This window comes from Archocentrus centrarchus, chromosome 13 (assembly GCF_007364275.1).
Source record: "Archocentrus centrarchus isolate MPI-CPG fArcCen1 chromosome 13, fArcCen1, whole genome shotgun sequence".
In the NCBI taxonomy this organism is placed as follows: domain Eukaryota; kingdom Metazoa; phylum Chordata; class Actinopteri; order Cichliformes; family Cichlidae; genus Archocentrus; species Archocentrus centrarchus.
In genome coordinates this window covers 40,831,517-40,854,611 of record NC_044358.1, presented here as the reverse complement: position 1 = coordinate 40,854,611, position 23,095 = coordinate 40,831,517, and positions in this window count along the sequence as shown.

Here is a 23,095-nt window from a genome sequence, read left to right as displayed (position 1 = left end):
CTTTCTTTTAAGGCCCACCCTTAGGCCGTAACTATCCTGTAAGTAAATTTTAGTTATGTGGAATTACACCGTAATTATTTTTACTACGGCGGAATTCAGCCGTAGTAAAAATAATTACGGCGAAATTAAAAATAATTACAGCGTAATTTAAAATAATTAAGGCGGAATTAAAAAATAATTACGGCGGAATTAAAAATAATTATGGCATAATTCCACATAACTAAAATTTACTTACAGGATAGTTACAGCCTAAGGGCGGGCCTTAAAAGAAAGTGTTATATATATATGAAGAAATTTGGATATAGTTTAAGCTTAGCATCCAGTTAATTACAAATTTGAAATTATTTGAGGAAACCAGCGCTCTCTGGCATCAGTTTAAACCTGTTTCCAGTGCTGGTTTGTAGTGTTAGGTGACTATGTGTTGATACCAGTGGAATGCTGTGGAAATAGGGTGCGGTGAATGTGGTCATCTCCTGCATGTTAATCTTGCAAGGTTGTGATGTAAAATGGAAATTTATCCAGTAATCTGTTCTTCCTCCTTCCCTTGGCGAGGGCTGCGCTCTCTGTTTTCTGTCTGTCTCCCCGTCTTTCTGTCTCACTTTGAGCAGTCACAGGCTGCTCTCATTGGAAATGATGCCGTCCATCTGGGGTGGTCGTTAACATGCTCAGCGGAGAGCAAGCGACTGGCAGGGGACACACGAAAACATCTTACATACTGAATCCACAGCAGAACCCAGGGGTTCTTTATAATGGAGGAAAATCAGTTTGGTGGGGAAAATGTCTGGAAAGACAACAAAGCTGTGGGAAATGTTACTGAGACAACCGCAACGCCACTTTATTTTCTTCTGGTTATTTTCAGCTATTCGAGTTGGAATTGCTCATGGGGAAAATCAAATCATTCATAAAGCATCATTCCTTCATGTCTTTGCTTCTTCTGTGAAAATAAGTGGTTTAGATGTTTACTTGTGTCTTCTTCTCTGCCAGCTCCCTCGGTCCACTTAAACTCTGCAGCAGATGCACTCAGCGTGACTTTTTGGTACAGTAGCGCCATGTCACCGGGCTGCAATAAAACGCCTACAGACATTTAACACCGTCCCACTCTAGCACTGAAGATCAAGTGACATGATGATGACCAGTTGCATTTTAACTGAAAATCACAAAGGCGCGCATAATGTCATTCAGCTGACTAAACCCAGTCAGATACTCCTGGAAAAGTGATGAGGTCATGCAAGTTTAAGTTTCCTTTAATTCGTATGCAGATTTATGCTTATTAAATGGGGCTTCGTCTAAATAATGAGCTCAGCAGTGTGTCATGCTGTGTGCCAGTATCTGCCATCATAAATCTAGTGCTGGTCTTTAATGATAAAGCACAGTGTGACATTGCTTTCATGAGAGGTGATGTAATGCAAACTTGTGCACAAGGATGCGGTTTTAGAGGAATTTATTTATTTTTTGTCACTTTCTTGCAGACAGTACAGATTGCATATAGAAGCTCCTCATTTTTTAAAGTTTCATTTCATAAAATCAACACGGTGATAGCCAAAACACCAAATTCAAGGCTTCAAAAGAGTCCACAAATGAATGCATGATATCATGCTGCTGGGTCCATCTTTTATTTGCAGCCTGTTGTGAAGGGAAACAGGTGAAAAGAGAAGATACAAAGGTCAGCATATTATTACATGTGTAGGCGACCCCAGCAGTTAGTATAGTGAAGCCCAAAAAAGTTGCAAAGGCTTTCTGTGCAATGGCAAGTAACCATCTTTTTAACCTGGAGTCAGAGCAAATTAAGGAAATTAGATACACTCACCTGCCATTTTGTTAGGTACACCTGTTCAGCTCTTTGTTGACACAAATATCTAATCAGCCAATCACATGGCAGCAACTCAATGCATTTAGGAATGTAGACGCAGTCAGGAGAACCTGCTGAAGTTCAAAACGTGGAAAAAGGTGCTGATCTGCTGGGATGTTCCCATACAGTCATCTCTAGAGAGCCACATCGTGGCTGTGCAGCCGGCAAATGTGCAGAAACCTTGTGATGTCAATGTGGACCAAATCTCTTGAGAAATGTTTCCAGCACCTTGTTGAGTTTATGCCACAAAGCACTAAGGCAGTTCTGGAGGTAAAAGGGGGGCCAGCACTTTATACTCACTGATATAAAGTGTCCAGTGAGTGTATAACATTTTAATGAGCATCAGAAATAAGGTGAGATGATTGTTATTTCTAGGTTATTTGTTTCCATATGCTAAGCTAAGCTAAGCTAATCAGTTTATTCTCTTTTTGGCAACAGAGCAGCTGTTAGCCAAAAATGTCAATGTTTTCTTTACCTTCTGTCTCTGTAAATGTGCATATCTGTGTGAAGAGGCTTCTAACTATTTTATATACTCTCTTCATCTTTTGCATTTTTTATTCTTTCTTTACCAGTTTTCCAAATAGGGATATGAAATGTTTCCTGAAACACACGGCACATGCTGAGCAATGAAGCTAAATGACGCTTGATTGGTAACACTTCACATTTAATACTGGAGGATAAGGGCCCTTATGTGCTTTTATATGGTAGGTAAAAAAAAAAAAAAAAAAAAAAAACTGGGTAAATGATGTGTATTAAAATGTAAAAACAGGCTGGAATATCTATTTATATGGGCTAAAGCAGCTGTAACTGCTAGCTAAGTGATTCATTAGTAACAGCACTTTCTTAGCCCAGGGGAGAGCAGTAAAATAACATAAGCAAGTGTGTGTATGCACACCAACGGGCATCAACACATACACACCCACATTCTCATTCCACAGGAGACACATTTGGAGGTGTACAAATTAACCTCAAACTATCATTAGTCACAAGCAGCACATTTGCACGACGCTACAGAGAGCACATGCTGATTAATTTGTTCCTTCCGTCAGAGTAAAATGTATAGGTAAACACTACAGAGCGAGGACGTGGGCGGCGGCGCTGGTAGAACAAGAAGGATCGTCGTTTATACTGTGTATTCCCCGAGGATCCTGGTTGTGGCTAACCTTAATGGGTCAAGTTATCAGTGTCTACTCAAGACTAACATTGCTGCTACCGAAGCTGTTAAGAGACAATAGCCACACATTTGTACAGGGGTTAAAGTGGGATTTGGCAGGTGGGGGAACCTTAAGATAGAGTGTAGCAAAAAAAAAAAAAATCACTTAGAAATAAGTCAGATTTTTCTTTGTGTAAAAACTGTGATCAGCTGAACTATTCACTGCTCCTTGTGGATTTTGCTACAATGAGCTTTCAACAAGATATAAGCAGATCCGCAAGCTATATGGCTGATTTCCAACTACACACCATAACACTAGTATAAAAGGTAGAATTCAGTGAGTGAATGTAATGAGCATCATCACCTCAAATAGAAATTCATCCCATGATGTGACCAGTCCAGCAAGACGTTTCACAGAAACCATAACTGAGCAACACATCATGCATATTTCTAGTATGTGATGTAAAAACAGTACGTCTGTTGTTCTGTCTCCCTTCCCTTACAGCTAACTTGGCATGGCAGGATGACTGCCCCTCCCTGAGTCTGGTTCTGCTGGAGGTTTCTTCCGTTAAAAGGGCATTTTTTCCTTCCCGCTGTCGCCAAGTGCTTACTCATAGAGGGTTGCCTGATTGTGGTGGTTTCTCTGTATTATTGTATGGCCTTTAACTTACAATATAAAGTGCCTTGAGGTGACTGTTTGCTGTGATTTGGTGCTATATAAACAAAATTGAATGGAATAAAACAAACTGGATTTTACATGAAACATTGAAATTTCTAATTTACAAAATTTCACTTGCTGCTTACCTTTCCTTCTCCTTTCCTCTGTTTCTTACATCTATCAATGTTTTTTTTTCTTTTCCTGGGAAACACGGACTGTACGTTTAGTTTGTGATAAACTGCACAGAAACCATTTGTGCGTAAGAACATGATACAGGAATTTTGGTGGGAAAAATCCATCTTCTGCCTAAATAATCTTTTTAGGTAGATGTCAGAAAATTAATTTTACAGTAAAATATGTAACTATAGAAAGTGATGTACATATCTGTGTACATGCTGACCAAAGGGGTTAAGCTTACTCCTCTTCTGTAGTTAGTTAGATGCTAAAGTACCACAATCACAACTTTGTATCTGTGCCATGAACATATGACATATGCCTCATAAAAATATGTCACTACACATCAAGGATGTAACACTGAAGAGGATAGCACGTGGGAACGGCAAGATCTGTGATCACTTAGCATGGGCTGTTTGTACACGTCTGATGCTACGAGAGGGAGAGGTGAAACTCGAGGAATGATTCAGGAAGGGTGGGAAAATTCTCAGTTGTCGTCTCTCTCTCAGTGACATTTATCTAGCACTGAATTGGCCGTGCAAACTCATAATTGAATGCACGTGTTTAGTAAAGTGAAGGGCCACCTGCCCGTTAGTTCAAACATATTCAGGAATCATTTTTTTTTGTTGTTTTTTAAACCCTCTGTGAGTCAGGATGTCAGGTTTCAGGAATAACGATGCAGGATAAAGGCACAGAAAACCTGCTTTTCCAATCAGCTTCTTGCTCTGAGTAATTTTCGGAGTGTTTTCTGCCAGTTGAAACCATTTCAGTTGCTTCATTACCAGAACTGCTTACCCGAGCTCTTCTCACCGGTTTGAAGTGGGTTGGGCTGAGTTCAGCAAAGTTAATAACTTCCATTCTATAATCTATAATCATAATTTGGAAACATTTGAATTATATAACAGTAGCATAGTTGCTTATTTTCCATAACCAATGTCATATAGTGTTGTGAAGAAACATTTTATATAAATATATCAGTATTGTGTATATATATACTGTATATAAAAGAGGGATGTAGAATCCAGATCTGAAAAGTAAAGCCAATGTGGAAGTGCTTCAAACTAGCAAAGTGACTCTTTTTGTTACTCTTTGTGATGCAAAAACACGTCCAGTTGCGTAGACAGCTATGGGACAGTTACTCTGTCACTAGTTCTAAGTCTTATTGAATCGTAATGTTCATTTTGTAAATACACTAATTTTGGCTGCTCCCTTAATCACTAGGGGTTGCCACAGTGGGTAGCTCCACATAGTGGATTTGGCAGATTTCTGCGCTGGATGCCCTTCCTGACACAAACTCAAAGGGATTTTTGTCTTCTCCTGGGATCAAACCAAAGAGCTTTTGCTTGTTAGGCTCATGTGTAAACCACTACAGTATGGAGCCACTTTTGTAAATAATGGTCCCCATTAGAATCACTAACATACACATGTGCAGTGTCCTTAGTTTCTTAGTCACACCCATGTCTAGTTTGAAGAAAAATGTCCAGTGCTGAGCTCAGTGCTTTAAGATGGGACCTCGCTACCACTGTGTAACATCATGGCAGTTATCCTACTAAACATACGTGCAGTAATTCAGATTATCACAAATTAATAGTCACACAGTGAACCCTCTGGGCTCACACAGTTATATTAAAGGTGATACCCACACTGTCGGCCTAACAGCGTAGCTTCAACATTTTAGTTTAGGCCTAAGGTGCCTTTATTTTCAGCCAGGAGTGCCATACTTGAGTAGAAAATTCCCTTCTGTGCACTTGGTTTATGCTGTCGTGTTCACTTTTCTTCTTTCTTTTTTCTCCTCAACATCAGACCCAGCATCTGTTTCACGCTCTGGCTTTAAAGTAAGAAACTGAGAGGAAAAAAATCTTCAACCTTAATTTGCCACTTAGCCCGTGTCACATATCCTCAACCAGATCCTTGAGCCTCGACACCAGCGTCCACTCGCTGCGTCCTCCCCAAATGGCTCAGTATCAGTTTATAAATCCACATTAAAGCTAGAATTAGTTTCTTTCCATTTAAAGCAGGAACATGACAATTTGAATTAAATCATTGCTGAGCCTCCTCCCATACAGACTCCTTTTCCCCAAATGTCTTTTTTCTCTCTATTTATGAGTTTCTGCACACACACACACACACAAACACACACACACACACACACACACGCACCCCAGCCCCCATCTTCTCTGTGAGTTCGATAATCTGCTTAAAAACCTCTGGGCTGTGCTGTCTATGCAGCGCGATCAGCCATGGCCAAACGCACGGAGACAAGGGAGAAGGGGGCGAGGAGAGACTAACGGGGGCATCTGAAATGAATCTGGATTTGTGCAAAGGGGGAGGGGGGGGGGGGTGCAGATAGATTTCCATTTAAATACGTCTCACTCACAGGATTTGTCAGGTTGTTCCCATGGCAACAGTGGCCCATCTTTGGCTCGCGTGTGTGTGTGTGTGTGTGTGTGTGTGTGTGCGCGCATATGTCTTATTGTACGTGTATGTGAGTCGTGACCTCTTAGCTTGACACCTTTAGCCGGTTAGTTTCGCTGCAGAGGCCGGGGCCGGCCAGTCGCTCTCATTTTAGAGGAGATCTGGCTGTTGCTCTCTTCCCCGACATTAAATATTACTTTTACTCCGTTGAGCTCTGAGGTCGTCTCTGAAATACTTACACTGCAGTCGGTACCCACTGCTCTCAGTGCTGCTCACTTTTTTTCTTAAAGCAACAAGATAAAGGCAGGTTTTTGTCACAAGCAAAGGTGTTACAGTTGGAAAAGGTTTTAATAATCCCTGAATTTTTATGTCTGATCAGCAGTTACTGTACATGATGTATGCAATGAATGCTTATGGTCAGTTAACAATTTAGAATTTCTTATACTATTTTAAAATGAGCTGCTATTGGCATATCATTTTGTACCAATTCCTGACGCTTCCCACACTATATGGATTAAATATGCTACTAATAAATCACACACCAGTTGAGGTACACTTAAACAATGTGCCATCATAAAGCAGGCCCACTGAAAGTGGTTCAGTTTACAAGTGTTATTTAGTTTTATAGCAACTTCCGTCTGTTGGTCTCACCTCTAATGACTTCTTGCTATGAAAACTCACTCACAGGACGAGTACAGCTTTTCCTCTCTTTGGAGGGGAGATGATGAAATGATGAGGAAAACACAGTTTTGAAAGATAATGACCAGTGACTATCATGTTGTTCGGTGGACTTGTGCATTTTTTTTATCTATAAATGGGAACAGCAGTCCCTAATTTGAATAACATATTTGGAGTAGAATATACCCAGTCCAAGAATAACAGTCCAACACAGCAGATGTTGGAGTGTGGAGCAGAAACGGACCTGGCTTATTCAAGAGTCTGACTGAAAAGTGCAAACCAGCCGTGCGCTGATCAGTTCAGCCTCGATGCTTCTTAAATCCCCGGCTGCAGCATCATGAGACGCTGCGAGGAGGGTAGGCGCTAAGGAGGGGGTGGGGGTGGGGTTGGATGGGATAGGGTGTCGTGATAAATGCACCAAAATGGAGGCCGCGTGCACAAGCTAAATGGATTACTTCCCCTTAAATTGAGAGATCATTGTGTGTCAGGAAACTGGGACCCCATGCTGGTTTTCGTGCCAGGGGGTGCATTGAGGGTTTGGGGTGCGAGTGAGCGGTTGGATTCACTCATTTGCAGACGGAGCGGGGAAGACTGACGAAGCAGGATCTGACAGACAGCAGGAAGGCAGGGCTGGGAGGGAGCAACCTGACAGAATATCTCAAACAGAGGAGAAGCTCATAGAGCTGGTGCTGATTGAAAAATCTACAGACCCCCCCTCCCCCCCCCCTCCTGCTGCGCGGGTGCAGCTGTGGTGTCGCATGTTAAAAGACTGGCGAAGAATTGGGGTTGGGGTGGGGTGAGTTTAGGTGTCAAAGAGAATGTGAGACGAATGTGGGTGTGAATGTCTGTGTGTGTGTGTGTGTGTGTGTGTGTGTGTGGCACCAGTGTTGGATGGTAGAGGTCTGAGCAGCCCATAGCAATATTATCAATATTTTCTCCAGTGATAAGAGTGTAGCTGGTGTTTATTTCAGTTTCAGTCACAGCATTAGTTTCACATGTGAAAAATGAGTTATTACTTTGGGTATTATTTGGGTATCATTACCTGAAAATCCCAAGCCAGAGTTAATTAACCAAAACTCATATGTGACTCCCTCCTATCTCATCAAATCACTCATTTTTGTAAGATGAGTAGTTCTGCTACTTACAGCGCTGGGCAAGATTCACTTGTATTGCTCAGACAAAAATAATTTAGTTTACCGTTATGAAATAAATCCTTAACATCTACATTAATGTTTGCCCAAAGAAGCACAGTGAGTCTTGAGGGTTCACATGCTCTCGAATTCTACCAGTGCACAAGCACATGTAAATTACTCAGCACTTAAGGTACTGGGAGGTGCACTCTTCCACAGCCAGCTCAGCTCCAGCCTGTTATCTAAGATCCAGATTCCCACTGCCCCCAAAAGTGCATGAATCATATGTTGTGGAGTCACGGTTTGAGTCTACCCACCTTCCCACACTTCCAGTTAATGTGCCAAGTTAACATCCCAGGGCCCAGTGTGAAGAAAAGCTAAATAATTTTTAACCAAATAAAAGAAACACAGTACTTGTGTATCATCGATAATTTAGATGTAAGCTTAATATTACCTTCCATGAAACTCTGAGAAATGTATTTTTATTTTCCCTGTGCTGGTCTGTAATCTGTCCAAAACACAAGCTCTGTGCTTCTTTCTCTTTAAAAAAAAAGAACAAAAAACTTTATCTGTCTGACCTTTTACAGGTTACTCAGGTCTGTTGCTTCTTATCCCAAGATCAAGGCGGAAGCCCATGGGGAAATCATGCCTTTGTAGCCATGGCCCCTAAACTCTGGAATGAGTTACATTTTAGGCAAAGCTGATACCTAACACTGCCTGTAACTGGCTATTCTCAATCCAGGGACATCAAGTAGTGCAGTTTGTGTTCTTGCTGTGTCTAAGTTACACACAAGGTGCTCTTTGGTGGTGGCTAGTGACATGCTAGGTTAGGTAACTGGCTAGTCATCCTGAACTTTTTTTTTTTTCCCAGTGAGCAGGGTTGTGAAAGGAACTATTTTAGGCGTAACCACGACCTTTTCCTAATACTGCCCAAGTGGTGTTTAGTGCATAAACCTAACCACATGCCTATTAGTGACTTCTCCCAACCAAACACCTCTTAGTGGCTAAACCTAACCAACACGTGAAAGCTATTTTCAGCTGTTCCCTTATTCAGAAGAGGTCACCACAGCGGGTAGCTCTGCATATTTGATTTGGCGGATTTTTACGCCAGATGCCCTTCCTGATGCAACCCCCAAGGGATTTCTGCCTCCTCCAGGGATCGAACTAAGGAGCTTTGTTTTTTTTTTTAGGCAAATGTGCAAACCACACACGAAAGCAAAAGGAAAAGAAAAAGTTCAAAACACAACAATCCAAAATGGATAGGATCCAGGGTTCCTGTCCATTAGTGTTAATGTTCTGGCTGATGAGTGCATACAGTGTACAATGTGGCAAGAGGTCATTGTTTGCCTTTTGTACCATTCCCTTCTTCCCATATATTACACCATCTGACCTGACAGCAGATTTCTATTATGCAATCCTCTCCGCCTCAGATGACTGACAAATGTGGGAAACAATAAGTCTCCAGATGAACCACACGTCTCCTCAGAGGTCACAGGGTCACCTGGAGGGCCACCTGTGCAGTGCTGTTAGCGTTCAGCCCCAACAGAGACGAGCACCGGCAGCGGCGCTGAATGACATGCTTCTCTTCCTCTCTGGAATGGCAGCAGACAGCGGTAAATTAAAAAGCTCTTTTCCTAATAATTAGCCCCTCGGTGGGGGCAACCTTTGTGCCTCCCACAGCAGGAGAAGCACACAGGTAATTAATGCCCCCCAGCCCCACCCTATCCTCCTCATCATGACACACAGAGACACACAGATATTGTGCCCTGTGGGGCGAGGGCTACACGGCCCAGTGGGTCTCCTCTGAAAATGATACCCTGTCCTCTGTACCCCCTTTAGGGCATCCTGCCTGGGCATCCATGGGCAATGGCAAGGAAACTGTGTGTGTGTGTGTGTGTGTGTGTGTGTGTGTGTGTGTGTGTGTGGTGTGTGTGTGTGTGTGTGTGTGTGTGTATGTGTGTGTGTGTGTGTGTGTGTGTGTGTGTGTGTGTGTGTTCAAATTGTGTTGTGTTTTTTCAAGGGAAACGCAAAGATTACTTGCATGAGGGGGTTATTTTAGAAATGACTGTGGTTTGGAAAGGAGAACAGGGTGTCTGCTGTCACTGAGTGTGTTTTTGTGAGAGTGTGCGCATGCATTTGTGTGTGCCTGCGTGGGCATCTGTGCCCGTTCATGCGTGCGTCCACATGGGTTGTGTATGCATAGAATATGTCTGTGTATACTCGAGCAAATCTATTCAGGCATGTGTCCATATGGATTGTGTATAGGTCTATATGCTTGTGTGGCGCACACCTGTGTGCGTGTGTGTGTGTGTGTGTGTCTGTGATGGTGGATTTTAGGCTGTCAGAATAGCTGTGTAATGGTGCGTGGTCCCTTTTGATAAGTCTTACAGTTGTGACCGAGGCCCCGTCTTCTTATCTCCAGAGGACAATGTTGCACTCAGAGCAGCTGCCACCACAAGCACAACACACACCAGCTCACACACTCCTGCCGCTTCACGGCCTCCCATTCATCTCTCTACACGCTCAACTTCACACAGACATGCAGATACACACACACACGCACGCAGATTTTTACAATCACAGAAAACTGCACACACATGCTCAGTGTCAGCGCACAACCCACCACTCCAATGCAAGAAAAAGAAATTCCCACAATACTCGCTTGTGCACTCGATCAAACCGACTTCACAGTCTAAACAACTTAGTTCTTATCGCTCCAACTCTTTCTGACTTCTGGCACGCACCTCCTTAAACGGTAATAATTGATAAAATGAGATTGATTAAGCATGCTATTAGTGCAGGATAATTGGTTTGATAATGAGCAGATTGTCTGCTAATTGCTGAACAGATAATAAGGCTCAAATTTGCCCCAGGCGACAACAGTGAAATACTGTAGCAGATACGCACTCATTGAAAACGATCAAACTAAAGGAAAAACGTGGCCAGATATTTGCTATAGATTACACCTCTTCCTTCCAGCCACCCGGTTCACCAGGGTCACTGTGACTTCTAGAGCCACACTTGTGTCCATTAAAAGGTGAAGGACATGTGAGGAAAACAATACCCAATCAGTTTGATCAGACATTATATGATCTTTAAACTACCAGCCCTCCACTACAAAGTCTGTGTGATGTCTGATTGTGGCCATGTAAGAATAGCACAGCTAATTGCCCTGTGCATTCCCAACGAGTGGACGTCATGCTTCCTTCCTTCTGCACGCTTTGCTTACAGTCCCAGAAAATAAGTGCCTCATTGTAGCTTTAACTGCTTATCAATGAGGCATAACCCTCCTAGGTGCTGCCATTGTGCCCTTGAAAGTACCAGCCTGTGTTCCTGTGGTTTGTACCTCAGGGCCAGTCTTGAGTCTCAGCTGAGAATTTTCTGTAATAGTACAAAAATAGACCTTTTAGAAAAAAGCAGTTTGGGGGATACAGAATTAATTTACTATGTGCCTGGAAATTAAGAGGCATTAGCACAGAGCTACCACTCAAAGCCCTACCCACGGTAAAGTTAGAATCAGTGATTAACCTAACATGGGCAGGACTTTTACTGTACCCTCATCAGCGAGTGAGAATGCAGCTAAAGCGCACTCCTTTTTGTGTACTGTGAGAAAAGACAACTTCAGACGACATCCAGACCTGATCTTTCCAGCACTGTCTGGAATTCATGTGTGAAAACTTCTACAGTTTCATTCCGTTCAAGCGCTTCAGTGGATCATTCACATGAGGAAATCTTCTGGTAATTCACTATTTCTGCTTCACTGAATGTGCCCTGGAAAATCTCAGCATCCGTTTGCTTGAGGCAGGTAAGTTTTCATGACCCTTATAGGGAAAACAATGATGTCAACACAAGGCCTTTCTACAGTAATCCTGACTGAATTAGAGCTTATTGGGTAGCAAATTCCTCACATCAGCATCAGCGTCTGACATCAGCGCTGCCTGAAAATGAGGTATTCATTTCAGTAAAGCCCCCAGCTGAAAGAGAAGCTTTTTACAGACAAATGTAGGGTCATTTAGCTCATCTTATACCACAAGTTAATCTGACATCAGCTGGCAAAGAGTAGTGGTTCCAATCAAATATATGAAGCCCACATTCTGAGTACTTTTTTTTTTAGAACAAGAACAATTTAACTTCTCAATTTTTGCAAAGAAATGCAGAAAGTTTGCACACGACTGTTGCTGTCAGTCTTCCCATATTATTATTCATTCGTCCCAATGTTATTCTGCTTAATTGTGTCACAACTAAATCCTTTATCACTGTATATAATAAATCACTGTCCAGTTTTTCTGTATCTAATAAGCCTTCAAAACCTAGTATAAAGCTGCTGCACCTTTGTGTCAAAAGAAGCTAGCTGAGGTGTTGTGGTGGAATCTGATCATAATGTCTCTTTGGCTTTCCCTTTGGAGGTTTTTCCAGGCAAGCCCAACAGAGAGGAGACCCCGGGGTAAACCCAAACCTGCATTTGGTCTGGGACTGCCTCGGGATCCCCCGTAGGCACTGGAAAGGGTTGCTGGGGAGAAGAATGTCTGCTTAGCCTGCTGCCATTGCAGCCTGACTTCAGATAAGTGGAAGATAAAGGAGGGGTGGATATAATTAAACTATTTAAATCTTTTTAAGGCTTACAGGCTTGTAGTTTTAGGGGCATGACCACACTCAACGAGCGCCAACTAGCTCTCTGCTGGGCCTTACCTCTGCTAGTTCAAGTCACTGCACCGGATTTCCATGTTTGTGGTGTTGGTGCGGTACAAACCGGTTTGTATGAAATTGGACAAACATATTCAGAAAGTCTGTGCTCCACTTTTGGTGTTTGAACTTGCTTACCAAGCTTGCTAGTGCTGTGCTGATAACTGAGCACTCCACCCCACTGTCTAAATACTGACGTCCAGCTAAAGCTGAGGTTTCAAAATGTCCACAAAGAGTCAACAACTCTGTGGATAGAGAGATTAAATATAGTCTCTGTTAGCAACAAGTCAAAACTAAGCCAGCCGATCCTCAGAATCCTTTGAATACAGCTAAAACAGCTTTGTAGAAGCTGTCTATATAAATAAAGAGAGAGAAAAGTGATGGCATCATCCACACTTGGACCCCTCGCTGATTAGTTGTCTGGCTAATTCATTCTAATTTCAAGTCCAATATCTTGTAGAGGAAAGAAAGACTGGGAGATGTAGGCTGTGTCTGCAAGACTTGATATAGCATTTCTGTTTTCTCAGAACTGATCATCTCATTAAATTAAACATATGTTTGGATGTTCTGGTTGTATTAAAACAGTAACCTCAGGCATCGTGCCTCAACACAGGATTTAGTGATCTGATTCCTCACGCAGCTCATCTACTTCCCAACCGTTCCCTTTCTCTCCATTCTTTTTCTTCCCGTCCATTGGAGGTGTCTTTCAGCATCCCTGTCAATATGATGGCCATCAATGGCCCTCTGTCCTCCTGCCTGGGCCTCTGTTTGCCTTAGGGCCTCCCCCTCCCTGCTCTGGCAGCCTCCCTTTGTGTGGGAGAATCACAGGGAAAGAAAGCAAAGATGACAGAGGGGGAGAACAGAGGGAGAGTTTTGGTAAACAGTAGCCTGTCACAGCTCAGCAGGAGATGCTATAGTCACTGCCTCCTCCACCGCCACCGGGGAGATTTTTAATCGCCGGGGTGTCTTAAAGAGCCAATTAGACAAAGGAGGGTTTTGTGTTGTCTGTGCAGAGAGGGCTGGACATTGATAAACAACTACGTGAGAACTGAGGAGTGTTTGGGGAGATGTATAGGGGGTCTGTTATGGTCAAGAGCTGTCTGATTAATGCAGTCTTGTATACTGTACTGACAGATGGGGTGGGTAGTCTCAAGGAGCCTGCTGAGAGGGATCTGGGCAGAAGTCACCTATAGAAAATGTATGAATATTTTAGGCTTGAGAGTTTTGGTATCAGTAGAAGGTATGTGAACTTGCACAAACTTTATCAAGCCTTGTTTGCCTCAGCACTTCCATTTCACTAAGAAAATAGGACTTTTAGAAGCAGCTGTTCCATATTCATTTAACTTAAGACAAGATAATCTAAGGTGGCTCATCAGCACATATAGTGAGAGGAAGAGGATGTCAGATGTCCTAGTCTGGATTCCAGGCGTGTTCCCAGACACCAGGCCACTGTGGCCGACGCAAGTCTCCACTGTCATTAACCTACATCGCTCTAAATTACCTCGTATTCCCAATGAGGGGAGAAAGGGAAGTGCGTGGTGGCGCAGGAGAAAGAAAGACAGAACGAAGAAAACAGAGGACAAAGGAGGAGGGAAAAGGAGGTAGGAGTAACGTTGGCAGGAAATTCAGGGGGCGCAGGCAGGAGGAAGCAGAACACGATAGATGAGGACAGTGATGGAAGCTGACAAGGAAGGGAAAAAAGGAATGAACGAGAGAGGCAAGACCCAAACCATTAGGAAATGAAAACCCAGCATAAAACTTTGTCATATTTTGTCACCGGATCCTGCATTAAATGTGAAAAGTGTGATTTATTAGTGTTGTGTTTTCAGCATGAAAATGTAATTCATTGGATTGTAAATACTGATGCTGCCCGTGTGTGTGTGTGTGTGTGTGTCTGTGACTTTTATGACATTTGGGAGTTCTGGCTTTTAATTAAAATGCTGAAGAGGGAGTGACGGAGACGGCGTGTCCTTGTGTGGGTTTCGTTGCCTGCACGTGTGTGTGGATGCTCTTTGTCATGTTTTTACCTAAGTGTAAATAATGCGGTGTGCTCTATTGGTTCCTGACGTTCAAGCTGTGCGCAGTTTCACCATTGTGGACGCACAATACTCACACAATGCAAGAAGGACTGCGAGACAGACTGATGGAGTTGACTAGAGTGAAAAGAAAAGCGCACTCACACACTCCACTGCCTCAATTACCAAGCAGAAAAGAACCAAAATGATTATTGAATTCCAAGACAATTGCAACTGAGGCAAACAGTAATAAGTGATGGGCATGTTGTGCAAATTGATTACGGGGAAGAAATGGGCATGAAATTGAAAAACAACAGTAATCAGAGAACATTAAAAGCTGGAGCAAAAGGGGGCCTGTTTAAAGACAGAGAGAGGAGAGCAAAAGTAGAGATATTCAAGGGGCAGCAGGGAGGTGACTGGCGGCTATTGACAAGGTGATTGGCAGGTAATGATAGGCTCATACACCTGATGCCTCAGGGCGAGCGGCCAGGAACGGGACCGGCTCAGGTGACACAGTGAAGTGGTAGAAATTCCATCCGTGCTATAAGCCATTCAGATACTGACCACACATGAGGGGTCACAAATGTTCACACACTCCAGTGTACTCATGCATGCAAGCATGCATACACCCTGCCCCACACTCTTCACATGCTGAAAAGCAGGCTTTGTTCAGCAAAGTTGATTAGTAAATTGACTAGTTGACTGCAACTCTTTGGCTTATCAGATATTCTTGTGGCTGTTGTGTTTTTTGAATTTTCCTCAACTTGTAGGTGCACAGTTGGTAGAGATCAATGTGAATGCATATGATAAAAATGTCTGATGATGGACAAGGCTCAAATGTATTGATCAAGCTAAAAAGTTGTTCTATTTACTAAGTATCAATGGAATTTTGACCACTTCTGACTTTTCCTTAGTCAGAGTCATGCACTTATATGGTAACACTGATGTGTTGCTGAATTTGTACCTAAATTTGTACCTATTTAAATCAGATTGTTATTTATGAGGCAAATAAATTTGACCCTGGATGTCTCTGAGAAGTCAGCAATAAATCAAACATAACATTCAACAACTAAAACTAATGTTTCTGTTCAGGAATGCAAGTAAATAACTGTAATTTGGCATCTTAATTAAAAAATAATAATAATGTGATTTGCTTTTTTCCCTGCTTGCTTTGTAAGAGAGTAAACTTCACAAAAAAAATCATGGATTACAACTATAATTATATTTGAGCATTAAAAATATTTTGATTAAAGAGTTTGCACACACTGGTGGATTAACCATTACAGAAACATAAAAAAATGATTTTGGTAATCAACAATACTGTTAATTTCAGGCAGCTGTGGTATTAACCTCACACTGGGTGGTGGTCTAATATAGCTGTTAAGCACTGTATGTACAGTATGAACAGCTGAAAAATTACAATAGAAAACTGTCTCCAGTGACTGGTTCTCTGACAGGTCTGTCCTGCTAAATAATGAGGTTTCCTTCTTTTAAGCATGTATATCGTAGCAGAATGAGTCTTTGGATTGTGTTCTTATGTGTTTCTTGATGTTAATGGCATACTGTTGAGATTGTTAAGGTGTGTGTGAGCACTTGGCTGTTAACTCTCTTGTATCATTGGAGAACTTCCTGCATACTTTCAGCAGATATTCAGCTACATCCCTGTGTGTTGGTAAAATTCCACCCATAACTGCACTAAATTTACAAGCACTAGACAAAGTGGATGGACAGACAGTATAAAAATAATAATATATAAATATGACTTCTTAATATGAAGATTTACTGATCTTGAATTACCTGAATTTTTACTTTGTAAGAGAAGCACTTCATATTTTTAATAATCAAAGCGCCTTCTCTTAAATGTTTTTAGAATCAGAATCAGAATAGATATTTGGGTTTTAGATGCTGAGCTATTTCATGATGCAGCTGATCCTAGATCCATTTTTCTTCAGTCACAGAGAAGAGGTTTTCTAATCAGCATGACGAGCAAAAAAGAAAACAAAAGAGACAAAAATTTTTTTTATTGTTTTACCCAACAATGAAAGAAAACTAAGTAGATTAGCTCAGTTTCACATCTGAAATGCGCTGGAAACAAGAAGAAGTTACAGTTTGAGAACAGATGTGACGCCTTTTGTTACTTCTTCTCGAGTGTGTGTTTTCTGCTCTGCCGGTTTGCACTGAAATAGGATAGGAAACACAACCAAATGGATATAGGCAGCTATCAGAACCTGATATGAGCAGCATGTGGAAGCGAACATGAAGGTCTGCTGAGTGAACGCAGCCTCGGTGCACATTTTAAAACACATGGGAAGGATTTCTTGACAGACGGCACCTATGCATAACACACATTTGCACATGCAAATAGCAAATCAGACGCAGTTTGGAAACTTTAGATTTCAGAAAATCTTACAGTTTTATACCTTGCTCGCCTCTCCCCACCTGTTTGGCAGTCTGTGAGTGCTGTTGGACTTACATCAACATGCTGCTAAATGCGCTATGAAGCACATGTCTATCGGCGCTTCAAGAGCCAAGGATGCCTACGAGCTAGCAAACACCTCTCTGGAGGATATCGCCATATCCTTACATCTCTTTCCCCCCAAACAACATCCTTCAAAACATCTCTTCATCTTTATCCTTCCTTTCTTCCCCTTCCTTTTCCGTCCCCTCGCTTGCCTCGTACTTCACTCAGCGATGCAAATGAAAAACAGTTCTAGGCCCGATGCCGGTTCTAACGTTACACTGAAGTTCTTTCAACCTCCCCTGCCAGCATTTTGTTCCAGGCTAGCAAGGGAACTCAGCAGGACAACTTTTCTTACTAATGCTCAGTAGTTAGCTCATGCTGAGGGTTTAGGGAAAACTAATTTGTGTTTCGCTACGTGCAGCGGGCGAAATTTGCACCCGTGAGCAGTTCAAACAGAGGTCGAAATGCAAAGATAAACAAGCATGTAGGGAGGAAGACTGATTCTGATATAGCATCTATTTGCACAGATGCACAAAAGTCTGAATTTATACTGATTGGCCCCCTGTATCGGCTTCACTGAGACATAATACAGAACAGGCATCCATCTCTAGGCTGTATATATGAAAACAGGCGCCTGTGTCTAGTTATTACTCAAATATCGCACAGCATATGTTTACAAGAGGGCACCCCAGTGAACAAAAATGAGAACTTTAAAGGTTAACAGGAATTTTTCAAACAGGGCAGCGCACACACAAACCCTCCAGGTGTCCTGAATTCGTCACATGAATGAATTTGTAAGATATTTGGCACACAGTTTAAGGTACACATCTGAGTGATGTATTACAAGCTGTTATTTGGACTCTTCTTTAAAAAGAGGTCATTGGAGATGACAGTTGGGGTCTGTAAAAAGTCCATACGGAAATGAAGAGCTGGGAGGAGGGACTTCTCCTTGATAGGTGATTGTTAGGCAAACATACCTGCTGTAAACGCGCTCATAAATCATGGCTACAGGGGACGCCTTGGCAGCGCGCTGTACTCACTACACCACCACAACTGGACTCACCTGGAGCTAAGGTGACGAGGACCAGCGTGAAGGGAGAGACAGGGAGGCAGAGACAAAAAAGAAAGAGAGGTAAAAGGAAGAGGAGGGCAGATAGAAACATGAAGAAGTTTATAAGGAGTGTTAGAGGGCATAGACAGAGAAGAGGTGACTCAAAAAAAAAAGTAAAAAGACAGCTAGTTGGTTGAGATATGTGTCAGGAACAGGGTGAGAGAGAATTAAAGGAGTGAGAGGAGAGCAAAGAGAGGAAGGGGAGGGAGTGATTGATGAAAACCCAGAGTTACAGGCCCTTGGAGGAGGGCGGGACACCTCACTTCATCACAATCACACACACGCACACACACGTCTTTGTCAGTGCTGAACTCCTGACAACATCCTCGACACTCTTTGATCCCACACACCTTCAAAATCCCTCATCAGTCAGTCGGAGACATCCAAGCTCATACATTTCTATTCACTGACTGACCCCAGTCTAACCCCTCAATAGCCTCCTTGTCACAACACCGAGGCATCGTCGAGACCTTTTTGGTTGCTACTAAGACTGTATGGTTCTGCAGTAGCATATCAGGGCAGCGGTCTGAAAGTTGACGCTTCGAAACGTCAGTCAAAAAAAAAAACGAGCATTTGTTTATCCACGTCACGTTATCATGTACATTGTATAATCATGTACATTGTATATAGTGTTATTATTATTAGTAGTATTAAGGTTAATCTTGTTTGTTGATTTTATATATATATATATATTCTTTTCTTAATAGTGTGAATTATTATATTTTTATTTATATTTATAATAACTGCGGCTGCTGTTACACCGAAATTTCCCCTCTGTGGGACAATAAAGGCTGTTTCTTCTTCTTCTTCTTCTTCACTACATGTGCTGTGCTCATGGTTAACTGATGAGAAGCTGAAATTGGAGGTGGAACGAGCCTTTTCTTCCAAGGATCTGGTGTTCCTTGATGCTGGAATTTTGTGAAGTAGCTCCAGCCACTGTTGTGCAGTCTGACATTGATTAGTTACTGTAATCAAACCTAGAGCGCTTAAATATGCGTGAGCTTTAGTATAACTGCTGTCCAGATGTTGTGCACTGTGTTTGCTCCCCATAAGAAATGAAATAAAGGCGTGGTTAATGCAGCGAGGCTGGCTGCCACTCATTGGCTTGAACAGTAAAGGTGATCAGCACATGTGTTTCTATTAAAATCAAGCGCTGTGTGCCAGAATTTTAGTTCAACATGTATATGACATCAACAAACTAAACTATGATCCATGCCCTTTATGAAGAGACATAAGGGGTTGCGACCTAGCAGTTTCATGTAGTTTGCAGTCTTTTTTAAAGGTATAAAGCTGTCACCAGAGGTTCAAGGTTATACATGTGAAGGGTACAAGGCTGCACTTTAGAGTATAGTGCCCCAGTCGGCAAGCTGTTGTACTTCCACAGGTACACAGGGTCCCAACTTTTTCAGTATTAGGTTGTTATAATAAGTTATGGTGTATTCATGATGTTTGTATGCTTCAACTGAATTGCCATCCATCCATCCATCCATCCATCCATCCATTTTCTTCCACTTATCCAATTTAGGCTGGAGCCTATCCCAGCTGTTACTGGGTGAGAAATAAGGTACACTCTGGACAGGTCACCATTCTGTTACAGGTTTAACACAGCGAAGCAAAAAACCAACAATTCACAAATTAGAATCAGCAGTTAACATATCGAGGACCTTCTTGCAGTCTTGTAGTTAGTTGACAGTGCTTAACCATCACATCACCTGAAGTTACCTCTGATATTAAAAATTAAAGACTTTCCAAATTGAACAACTCGTTGGTGAAGACTGACATATTTCAGCAAATGAAGCTGTTAATTACTGACGGCAGGTATTTATGCCCACATTTCTCAGTTCTGTCAATTTGCTAAAGCTGTTCTTCAAATCTCCCCGAGTTTCTGTCGCGGTGCAGTGGTTACTGACAAGCTTAGAAGAGTAGAATAAACATTTTTATAGTTCTAATCTTGCCAATCTGCAAATGTATTTCTAGGAAATTTGCACAAACATTAACAGCCCCATCTCCTGACAGTTCATTTATTTTTTTGTTAAATGAAATTTGGTACACAAATAATTTAGATGAACATGTCGAACTTTCATTGTTTGTACATCATCACATTCAGGTCATAATTTCACTTTGTCCAGTGCTTTGTTTAATGAGTGAAAACCTTCAAAAGAAAAGGCTTTCTTCTCTCAGCTGCAGTTTCTGCTCTAATTTGAAAACTTTATGCTTAAATGGAGCACAGCAGTGTTTTTCTTTCTTTCTTTCTTTTAGTTCCCTCAAAGCCACAATTACCCATTCATGTAGGGTTTTCACACTCACACATGACGCATTAAAGGTTCAGGGTACCACAGTGCCTTTTGGGATCAGTGTATTGCCCGAGGACACTTTTTGACTGGGTGAGGGGGGGGATGGAAACAATGGATCCTCTGAACAGTGGATGATCTATACTCCACCTCCTGAACTGTACATCTGCCCCACGCTAATGTCAGTGTGAGGATATCAGCATGCTGCCATTAGTTAGTAGCTTGAAGCACCTGTGATTTTAGTTTTGCTTACTGGTCTCGTCTGAACACAGTTTAAATACCTCATAAAATCAGCAGTACATTCAACAGTCAGCACAATGGCACACTTCTCATTTCGATCCAAAACGGTGACGTGGAACATTCTTGCGGTTGCTATGTTTGTATCAGTGTTTACCCTCTAATTCAGACATTTCCAAAGGGCACCTGGAGGCAGTTTTTAATTGTTTGGCTACCTGACACATTTTAAGCACAATGCAATGAGTTTACCTCTGTGTGTTATTTTAAAAATTCAAAATGTCCCAGAGCAAAATTGGCAAGGTGTAGAAAGATGGATTTGTCACAGGTGATAAATTTATAACCCTGCTTGCCCCACACACACGGAGCTGGCTGCCCAGTCTAATGCAAGATCAAACAGCATTAGACATCCTCATCTTTTAAATTACATGTAGCCTGCCTGCAGGTGGACTAATCCAGAGGGAGCATACCCTACCTCTGTTTGGTGGTAATACTGATGTTGCCAGACAGAAATAATATAACATAAAATCAGCCTGAACTATAAACCAAGCTGGTAAGCTGACTGAGAAAACCAGGCTTTTCTCTGCCTCTCCTCAATTGCATTACAAAGACACCCTTATATAGGTGTGCTGCAAGTGTGGAAAATGCACTCGCAGTGGTGACTTGTAGACTGATTTGCCTATTAGACATGGACAATGCCACAGTGTATTGATACTAAGGCACACACGCACTGTTTGCCGATGCTCCACATCAAACAGCGTCTGCAGACAGGTAATACGCGCGCAAAAAAACTCTAAAAAGGAGCGCGAGAGCATGAAGGAGCGAAAGCATCGGAGGTAAACAGTACGCGGGCTTTGATGTCGTTTGATGTCTGATGCATATTGCGCCATTCTCTTTATTAGAGAAGAGAGGGATGAAGGCAGGGACAGGGAGGGAGATGAAGAGACAGACAGCATGAAAGCATCATTAGACAGCAGTGGATTTAACCTCTCACAAAAGGCATATCTGCAAAAGCAAACCAATCCCTGCAGGTCTGAATGCCACACACTATAGTATATTTGCTGATGAAAAAGATGCCTCCTCTCTGCACTCATATACTGTCTCCTCCCATCACCCTAAATCCACATGGAGAAATTGGGGAATGTGCTAAAATTTTACTTAGAGTCATAGCAAGGAAACAAATCCCACTGTGGGTGCGTCCTTGTTAATAAAAACGTCACCTAAGAAGCTGGGAGCTTCCCCTTCTCGCACAAACACACTTCCCACACACATCCCCTCCACCATGCACACACACACACACAAACACGGTGAACCAATCCCTGTGTCAATCCATCTGTTAGCAGAGCCAGTTGACCTCCACCTGACTGTTGATCCATACACAAGCTTGGAGATTCTCAAGCAACCGCCTGCGTCCTCCTTCTAACTCAAACACCCACAAATGCTCACATATGCTCACATACAGTATATGTCGGATTACGAGGGTGTTAGCGATGAAGAACATTCCTGACCTCTCTTCTAAAATAAGGGACTTTGTGGCCAGAGCATAATCCATGACTTCTACTCAGGCTCCGTGGGCTTTAAGCTACTAAGGTTTTGGCTAAAGTGACCGTATTGTAGAGTATGGGAATCTGGTGGTATTATGGTAATCCAAGTGCCATACTGATTGTGAAACAAGGGCCAAGACCATAATTAGAGCAGGGAAATGTGGGCACACTATTTCACACACACAGGGCTCATAAACTTCAGCACAAATGTACAGAATATGAGCACAATGAGCACATGGATTTCATGGATGCATCGAGCAGAGTAAAATAATGGAGCTATACTGCTGTAGCTAGTCAGGAAAAAGCAATCTATTTGTACACATACAGACACAAACTGTCTGCTTTGGCTGGATACAGCTACAACACGTAGACGTGGGTCTGCAAGCCTTTGTGTAAGGATTACAACACACACTGGGTGTTTCAGTCAAATTCAGAAAAAATCAGACCTGGAAACCAGTGATACTATCAATCAATCAAGGCTGAATTTTATATCTTGAATTTAACTGAAACACCACTTTTTGAATTAAAACAATTTGTCAGTAGTTTTTTTTTTTTTTTTATTCTGTTGTAATGTCTGAAAAAATACACTGCCGACACAGCCTGTAACTGACTCCAAAGCACACAAATAGAAGAAATAAATCAGGTCGATGTTTGAAGTAAAGTTCTCACTTCAGTGGCATTTATACTAAGAAGTCAGCT